Genomic DNA, 10,197 nt, shown 5'->3' with positions numbered 1-10,197 from the left:
ATACAAGTTTAGCTCACACACGCCCACACACCCTCTACAAATTCCCTCTGGTGATGATGTCTATGAGCTGTCCGATCAATGTTGAATTTATTACATAACTCCATATGTGCTAGAAGTTGGGGAGTTGAGATACATAAGTGTAGTCCATCTCTTATACAGTCATCTAGAATATGTCTACCCAGTTCACACAAACACCTGCCTTGCTTGCCATATCTCATGTGTAGATATCTCATGTGTGAAGTGGCCTATGAGATAAGAAGGCTCTTATTTGTGTCAGACCCTCTTGTTTGTGACCCACTTTCACAGCAGTAGCACGGCAGTGCCCACCGACTGACTTCCACTTCCAGCAAACCCTAAACATCAACAACAGGGGAAATTCCAGCTGAAACCAAACAAGCCTGCAAACCATCAGGGTCCTCGGAGTGCTATACCATCTGTGCAACAAAAGAAGCACAAAGGGGAGGGTTGCGGAGAGGGAAAAGGGTGGGGGTGGCGGGGGGGCTCTGGCGGGGGCCGCGAGCAGGGGACTCGGTGACTCAGAGCTTTCCAGTAAGTGTGGGGGGTGACTCACACCCCTCCCCGAATGCTCTTTGACCCCCATACCGAGTCTTGGGTATTCTTCAGTGTTAGGGAGATGCGAAGATGATGGGCACAGCCAAAATATTCTGACCTCAGCTCCCTCGGGGTGACGCTGTTAATCATTAAAGTAAAAGCGCAACTGAAAAGCTGCTTTTTGGGAAGCGCTTCTCTTTTCCATCGAATGGTTTGCTAACAAAAGTCCCTTTTAGTCCCTGTTTTAGCGAGGGGGCTTCTGGAAAGTGCAAAAGAGGAACGTGCAGTATTACATTTAGGGAAGGACTTTAATGTCAAAGGAGCACAGAGCATTGCATTGGATTATGGGAACATGTTCTCTGTCACTTTTTTAAATACAAAGTGACTAATCTTGAGATAATGGTCACCATAGAGATCCTGTTGTTAGTTGTTTACTAAATGGTTTCTGAGGGGAAAAAACTCTTAGATCATCCACTAAAAATAATCCCCTGTCACAAGGAGTGTACTGTAATGTTTTTTTATTGACACGTGGAGTACAAACAGGATGGGCTAGCGGCACAGCTTTCTCTGTATACACGAGGAAAATATCCTGAGCCCAGACACACACCTACAGTATGCCCTTCTCTCTCAGACAATAGACACACACACACACACACACACACACACACACACACACACACACACACACATACAGGCACACATACATTCATACACACACACACACACACACACACACACACACACACATACATACAATCATACACACAAGCATACAGACACACACACAGGTACACATACACTCATATACTACACACACACACACACACACACGCACACACAAGACAGACAGACACACAGTAGATCATGATTACACTATCCTTTCGGATCTGTTTATTTAGTCTGCATGTGTTTGGGTATTGGTAACACCTGCAAGTTTCTCTCTCTCTCTCTCACTCACACTCTCTCTCTCTGTCTCTCAACAGTTTTTCTAGATATTGCTCTGACCTGCTTAAAGAAATTGGGATCCACTTGGTCTTCATTAACATCTTCTTTGTACAGCAGAAGTCATCTCTTACAATCTGCTCACACATTTTGATTGGGTTCACACATTTCTCACACCCTTTTGCAGTTAACACAGATGTCATTCAAAGACCCCAAACTCTATTGGTTTCCCTGTGCTAAACAAAAGGAACACATCTATTCATAAGTGGTAGTTGCATAAGTCTGAATCTCTGATACACATATGTGAAACTTCCTTGCAGAATTCTTCAATCAGCAATCATTCGTTATCCATAAAAGATACCATGTCTGTTATGCATTGCTATTTGCAAGTATGGATCTAAGGCACATTTACAGTAGAGAAAGTACTGTATTGTATCTGGTGAAGAAAACAGTACAAAAGGTGTTTACTGTATAGTTCAATGAAATCTGTCTTGTATATGTGCTTACTGTAGGTCTTACATGTCAATGACAGTTACATCTTGGGAGGAATGAATACAATTAATTTTATTCAGTACATTTAGTCTTTTCACAGTTTTTCTGATACCAGAAAAATGAGAAAGAAATAATTTCTCAAAACCAAACAGAACCAAAACCAAACACAGACATAGTAAAAAATAAAGGTTGAAACTCCTCATTTTGACCAGTGTGTAATGTTTGATTGAAATCACATAGTGATTTGACTACAAGATGTGTTGTTTGAAGGCAAAATTTGCTTTTGCTGCATGTTTTAAATGTTTTGAGAGAGTAAGAGCCTTTTGCAAGCAAAATGTGTCATTCTGGCCAGAGTGTTTTTGTTTAGAATTGTTTTGAAAATGTGATGTGACAGAAGCATTAAATGAGAGTTGACAGAAGATGAGAGTTGACAGAAAATGAGAGTTGACAGAAGCATTAAAGCGATCGAGAAAAACTGTAAATTCAGTACAATTCAATTCAACATTACTCTATTAGCATGGCTAGGTACAGTATTGCTAAAGAGTAAAAATAAAACAGCATAATAACTTGAAGAACAACATTGAGGAAAAGGGATGAATAGCAACAGAGAGTCACAATAGTACCTCTTTCTCTCTCTCTTCTCTCTCTCTCTGTCTCTCGGTGTCTGTTTGTCAGTGTGTATGTGTGTGTGTGTGTATGTGTGTGTGTGTGTGTGTGTGTGTGTCTGCATGCATACAATATGTTGTCATGTATGTGTGTGTGTGGCTAAATCTGTGCTATGAGGAAAGAGATTCGGAAACACTGAAGGCCTCACACACGCACGCACACGCACATGAAGTGAGAGAGAGAGGGAGAAAACCAGACACAGTCAGATCCAAAAGCACACCCCATGCAGACACACACACACACACACACACACACATACACACACACACACACACACACACATGTGGTGTGGTAGGAACAGTACGTACAGCTGGAAGGGGAAAAACAACAAGGGAGAAGCAGGAGCAAAAGCCGGAGGGGGGGGAGGGGAGGGGAGGGGAGCTCTTTCAGGAAGAGAGGAAAACTGTAGGAGAACACCCAAAGACCAGACAGAAGCTTTCATTCCCATAACCCCCCACTCTCTCTCTCTCTCCCACTCCCTTTCTCTTATTCTCCCTTATTCTCTCTCTCTCTCTCTCTCTCTCTCTCTCTCTCTCTCTCTTTCTCTAGAGTTGGCCAAAAACAGGCGACAGCACAACAATGGCTACATCACAGCATGTCACACAACACACAAGTGCGTCACAAGTTGCAGTAAACAACACTGCCTACGCCACCAGACTCCTATCCAGGTCTGTGCTTTTGTTTTCCAACTGAATGTTGTTGTTGTTTGTTTTTGGTGATAATTGCCAAAGTTGAACAGACTGTGCTACCATGTTGGTCTTTGCTTGCTAAAATCTAGCAAAGCAGTAGACAACAGTAGTCTCCTGTAATAGTTCATTATTGTACTGACTTGTAAAAATCTGTTCCTGCACATTTACATAAGATCCCCTGAAACAGTCTGTCTGTTTCCAAGCCCCCAGGGAGTGAACGGTGGATTACATCTCACTCACTGAATCTGACTCACCTAACCACAGAGTCTGGCCAAGGATCTGGTCTTCAGATGTCTACCCCATCAAACCTGACCCAGACCCTGCCAAGACAGACAGCCGCAGATGAGTTAACACCTGCCCGCCTTCAAGTTCAGACGAAAAAAAAAACCTAGCTAGCTAATTCTAGCTAAATCCGTAGCTATTTCTGTCCAAATTTCCTTACTGCTACACACGCAAAGACACTTAACCCCCCTGTTGGAGTAGGAATTTGATGAAGTTAAGGTAATGGTAATGGCTTTGTTTGTTGAGCCTCCTTGTCATTGTTTGGAGGCATTGGCTGACAAAAGTCAGCTTAGCCAAGCCAGAGAAAAGAAGGGTGGGGGAGATGGGAAGGGGGGGGGGGGGGGGTCTGCAAAACAGTGGCTCCATGTATTTTTTCTACAGCGTTACAGGGTGAGGCCAGTCAAATAAGAGGTGGAAATGGGGCCAGGCTGGTAAACACAGCTGCGGCGGGTCGGCTCCCATTGTCCTGTAGCCTCCACTGCGCATCTGAATTCCTTAAAGAGGAGGGCGGAAAAAGCAAAGGGGCTGTACTGCATTCTGTCCTCGGGTAGATGCAGCAGTAAGAGAGTTGTGCTCAGGCCCCAGAAATGCTCGCCCTTTGTGTTTTTGAGAGTGTCTATTGTCTGTAGCCACATTCCACAATTCTGACACAGCAAATGCCTTAAGTCTTTGTTTCAGGCCAAGGACTCGGCTATTTCTGTAATTCCTAATAGTCACATCAAACGAAGTTTAGGTTCTCACACATTCTATGACAATACAGACTGTAATTTGACGTAAAGGACTCAAGTTAGACATAAGGGATCCAGCTGTGACTTTGTCATGTGGAATGTGAAATGTCATTGTGCCACGTTATGTTGTGTCCTCCATACTTCTTATTTGGAGAACATGATTGCAACAGCAGTGTACAGGTGTTCGTCCAGGCACTTATTTTTTTGATGAGCCTTCAAACACTCCCTTCCTTTCCTTCCTTCCTCCAGCCATGGTAAGCCTTTCCTTCCTTCCTCCAGCCATGGTAAGCCTTTCCTTCCTTCCTCCAGCCATGGTAAGCCTTTCCTGCATGTCACTCCCGCAGTCTGCTCGCTGATCTGCGGAAGACCTGGCTCATTAATCTACAGACGGGTGTGACCTACTGCAATGGTGTAGACACCCATCTGTAAGCTCACTGTAGGATGGTGAGGTGCACCCACTCAGACACATACATGCACGGACACATACACATACACATATACACACACACACACACACAGACACACACACACACACAGACACACACACAGACACACAAATACACACACAGACACACACACACACACACACACACACACACACACCTGGATAAATATGCACACAGTCATACACTCCTGAACACAAACATATTGTTCAGCTTGATTTTACAGATAAGTGTCAATGGACAGCAACAATGCTTTTGTCAGCACTATCGCACATTGTAAACATTGCCATAGAGCTGAAAGGTTATAGGTTTGTTTGCCTGAGTATGCCATGCTTAGTGGCACACTGTTATCACCACGTAATGTATTGTGCGTTGTGAGTGATCAGATTATTATCTAAATGTAGGCATTTGGAACAAACCCTTTTCTGAAACAATTTCTTTCTCTCACCTGATCTCATGTCTTTATCGTATATGTCATATGTGATATAGGTGAATGCTGGGGGTTCATTTGGTATCATTTGTTGGGACAGAAATGTTAAACTGCAACAGTCTAGCACGGTCACACACTGAATTGAATTGCAGCAGTCTAGCCCACAGTAACACAGTGATATCTCGTTTGTATGGTCCCACTACACATCATACCCATTTATCCTCATCAGTGTTCTGATGTCTTAGTCTTATGTGTACTATCAATAAGAGTTATGTCATGTGGAGCAGAGCAGACAGAAAGTATTTCAGGCATGCGGTGAGTGTCATCCCACAGCACAGTCTGCTCTTTCAATTAGGCGTCTGTGATTCTCTACAAGTAGTGACCCTCTGAGGGACCAAACATGTTGGTCTGCTCCTGTCTGCTACCAGCACTGCTCTTCCCAAGCACCGAAACACTGAATGTTGAAATCATAAGCACAATGCACAAACACTCCCATGTGCAATACAGCTGTGTTATGAAGCAACTCTTAGGCTTCTGCCTAGAATGTAATCAAATCATTTTAACTGAATTATGTTATCAACAAGAGGTAGGTGCTCCATAGCTAGATTAATTCCCTTGGAGGAATAGGCGGTGCGGACATATGGAGCTTGAGAGGCACCTTCTGCACCCTCTGATTCCACAGGAGAAGGTCCGGCTTGGAGTCATTATACAACTTCAACTGTACAGGCTACTTCCTCTCCCTTCCAACGGCCATCGGAGCCTAAACAGTTCGATGACCACTGGGATTAAGCATGTTAATCCACCTCCCCCATCCCCCGGGCCCCCGCCCCCTTTGTCTCCGTGAGGAGTGTGTCTTGTCGTGGACGTACATGGAAACAGACAGAATGGGGCCTCCAGGGGCTTCCATTAATCCTGCCCAATCTGGATCCTCTAAGTGCTGCTGCTGCTGCTGGTCTGGGATCAGCTTTCTCTTCTGTGTGTATAATAACCACGGCTAACCAAGTGCACAAGAGTTGGCCGTGGCCTTTCTCTCTCGCACAACTCTCCCCCCTACCCCACTCCTCCCCCACAGAACAAAATACAGACAATGAATGATGTCACTGTCTGTGAAAGGCGATCTAAGTCCCTGTAAATGTTGCTGAGTGTTTCCGGTCAGCACGGAGCAATGACATCAGCCAATCAATTTTATTTATTAGGTCGAGCTGGGTTGATGACATCAGGGGATTAGTATGTGCCAGAATCGTATTTTGTGGAAATGAAAATGTGCTTGATTTCAAATGGTGCTGTTTGCAATCTTTCAAATGGTATAAATTCAGTTGTTCATCTTGTCCCAGCACATATGACAGTGTGAAAGTGAACCTGTGTGTCTGTGTGTGTGTGTGTGTGTGTGTGTGTCTGAAACAAATTACTCTTCTATCATACCTCTTTAGTCACACACACACACACACACACACACACACACACACACAGTACAGGGAATGAAGACTAAAGTACGTTTGGGCTTTTAGGGGGGCACCAGCTGGCAAGGGAGATCAGATGTCAAAGGAATTCCTCCCGGCACTGAAGCTCCTGAAATACAGCTTGAGGTTTGGGCCACATTTTTTCATCCCTTTCTAAACCTGAAAGAGAAGGGGATCTCTGTGATACAAAAGCCAAGTATCAGATGTCCTCTCGGAGAATTAACCTTCAGAACGTGCTGGCTACTCTATGCTTTTGGGCCCGTGGCCCTATGCTACCTGAAAAAGCTATTTGGTCAATCTCTGTTCAGCAGGGAGTTATTAAAGTCAGACTATGTGCAGACTTGCTGCAGCTTCAGCTCTGCTGCTACTGCCAGTTTTGTTTGATTATTTGCTCTCTGTTTCATATGTTGCATAATCCCAGATTGATTCCAGAAACTGCCCACAAGCATTCTTTGTGGCATCCTCTTGGCCGAGGGAAAGAAAAAAAACAAAAAAAAAAACACTCGATAGCTCACTGTCAGGACGTAGCATGGCTCTCTTTCACTCTATCTCTCTCCATTTCTCACTTTCACTCTTTCTTTTTTTCCCTCTCTTTCTGTCTCTCTTCCTTTTTGTCTCTCTAGCTGTGTGCACTCTCCAAAAGTGGAGCATTATGCAATCAAATATGTGCCTACACCGCAGTTCACAAACAGTGTGTGTGCTCATGCAGGCCAGATCCGCAGACTCTTTCCACTGACAACACGCTGTAAAAATTAGGGGAATAGAAGAGAGGCGGTGTTGACTTGCCCTATCAAACTCCAGTCTGCGGAGCCTGTGGAGGCTTTTTACGTCACGAATCAGTCAAAAGCCATAAAAACTTTAGTGTTTGACATTAGGGACCATTTTCCCATGTACGATCCTGGATACACAAAACTGGGTCAAGATGTGGTGAGACTCTTCAAAAAAACCAGGCCATGTTAGTTTGGCCCTAAGGATGTTCTAGATGTTCTCTCAAATGACTGATGCAAAAACAGATGATAAGTCAACTCCTGTTCCTATTGGACGACAAGTTTGTGTTTTTGCCTGAGTTTGAGCGTCCTCTCACATGAGCCAAGCCAACCGCTCACTCCCAGTGCAACTAAGGGACTAATAGTAATGGTAAACACATGGCTGGATCCGCTGGGACATAGTGGCCCATATCACAGGATACAGACTAGGCTTGTGTTCACTTTGAACAATCACAGACATTCAGTGCCTAACTGAATCAGTCAACGGTTGCTCAAAACAGCCACGGCTGACCTCTCGTCGCTCTTCACTCCACATTCAGAAACTTGGGTCCTGGACCTTTGCAGTCGAGATGTGCCAGCACGTCAAGTGGTGGATACCGTATCCATGGTGATGGCATTTACTTTTTCATAAACAGCACTGCTCATCTCATCTCAACCCACTGAGGATGGACAACACTGTCTTATATAATCACCGGACGTCAAATCATTGCTTTAGACATTGTGTTGTTCAGCACAATCACTAGATATTACCTGAAAGCAGATTTGCAGTGTTCATCTGCAAACTGATACCATGCAAACACACAATAACAGGATTATAAAGCAAGGATAGTAAATTCTCAGGAATGAAAGGTAATCCTCTTTGACTGGAACAATAAGAGCACGTCACTAATCCTGATCAACAGACATATCAGCCATATGTATGACCCACCTTTAGCCTGTTACAATGCAGACAGCCAGGAGGGAAAATCGGTTTGTATCTGTAAATATGACATGTATCAACATGTTGTGCAATAATAATAATAAACGAAGGTGGAAAAATATGTTTTGTCTTCATTGACGACAACAATAATGACATTTGTGTGAAATACTGTACAATATGACAAATATATTATCCACAATATGCACACATAATATGCACATTTATTAATTCACTCCTTTGTGTACCAGGTCAAAAAGGTATTCCGCATACTTTAACTGCTTCGTCTGCTTCTCTTTTGACCATCAGAAATGGTTTTGTTTTATGTTATATGAATATATGAATATCTTTTGAAAGAAAAAGAGTAATCGATAATGGTATAGCCTCAACATCTCAGTATATTCCCTATGTTTAACACATCATATTTACATGGAACATAGATATCATAACATGTGCCAGAGTGATCCACAGCGACTTTCATCATGTATCTATTCCAACTTGTCATACGCTTATGCTGATGGTAATGGGTGTGGTTGGGTCATATGCACCATCTAGTGCAGCTTTATAATAGGTTGGGAGGATGCTGAGAACAAGCCTAGTGCTTAACTTTATGATCAGATAATATCATATGCAAATGTCACAATTTATGATCATATGTTACATTGGAATTATGAACTGGCACGATGATAATTATGTTTATCTAGTTAAATGCAGTGGAGAACTTACAAACACAATGAAACTCCATAGAGTAAATTGGCTTTTTTATATTCCATATTGAGGTGATGAAATGTTTGGGATGACACAAAACTCAGGGGACTACTGAGAATGAAGCATGTAATGAAACTATACATGTTTGTGGGTTGTATTTAATGTCAGCATACAATTGTATTGGTTCCAAAAACAGAGGAGGAGGACTTTACAGTAACAAGAGTTCATACTCCATTCCTGTCAACAATATTCATTAGTAAAGCGGAGCTAAGCCTTTAGGAAGACATTACTTTTCCTCCTTTTTTAAAATCTGCTGCAACAACTTCCTGTATGAAAAGTTATAGCTTTATAATGAAGGTAATGGGGCCCTCTAGTGGGCATATGTCTCCTCAGTAAATCCTCACTGGTCTGACCAAACAGTACCAAAAATTTTATATGAAGACTGCCATTACTGTAATCTCAAAACAAATTTCATATTTTTCCATCATTGTCTTTTGATGAACGAAAACATGTTCTATCATAGTAGCTCACAATTGATCAGAAATTACTACTCTGCTTTGCTCTTTGCATTTTCTTTTGTTCTTCCTCCTCCTCGTCCCCCGCCTATACGCACTCGTCACTTCACATAGTTTCTTCTATCCTTTCTCAGACTTTCTCATTCCCACCTTCAATAAACTGTTTACTCTCTGAACTGGCTTATATTGGTTGTCACATCATTTGAAACAAGTGAAATCAATTTTGAGTGGTTGTGTTTAATCAATGACATGTCTGCTCTTTGTATTTACAGTTTTTCTCGATCGTTTTGATACCTGTGTCAACTCTGACATCACATTCTCAAAACAGTTAACACCCGTGTCTGAACAAAAGCACTCTGGACAAAATGACACATTTTGCTTGCAAAAGGCTGTTACTCTCTCAAAACACTTAAAACATGCAGCAAAAGCAAATCTTGCCTTCAAACACTACAACTTGTTGCCAATTCAAAAACACTCTTTAATCAATCATTACACACTGGACAACAAAATGCAAAATCTAGTTCTCAAAATGAGCATTTTTGCTATGTCTGTTCTTTCTCATTTTTCTGGTATCAGAAAAAAACTGTGAAAAGACAAAATGTGCTGA

At 42.6% G+C, this 10,197-nt stretch overlaps 1 long non-coding RNA gene across 1 annotated transcript; it reads left to right on the top strand.

The window, feature by feature from the left end:
- Positions 1 to 4,650: 4,650 nt before the first annotated feature.
- On the top strand, positions 4,651 to 8,462 carry LOC121680123. Its single transcript, XR_006021571.1, has 3 exons — positions 4,651 to 4,795; positions 6,733 to 6,810; positions 7,308 to 8,462. It is a non-coding gene; the product is annotated as an uncharacterized LOC121680123 (long non-coding RNA).
- The last annotated feature ends 1,735 nt before the right edge of the window (positions 8,463 to 10,197 follow it).

Source organism: Alosa sapidissima, chromosome 13 (assembly GCF_018492685.1).
Source record: "Alosa sapidissima isolate fAloSap1 chromosome 13, fAloSap1.pri, whole genome shotgun sequence".
Classification (NCBI taxonomy): domain Eukaryota; kingdom Metazoa; phylum Chordata; class Actinopteri; order Clupeiformes; family Clupeidae; genus Alosa; species Alosa sapidissima.
Note: the sequence above shows the minus strand (reverse complement) of the source record. Positions and strands in the feature narration are given on the sequence as shown.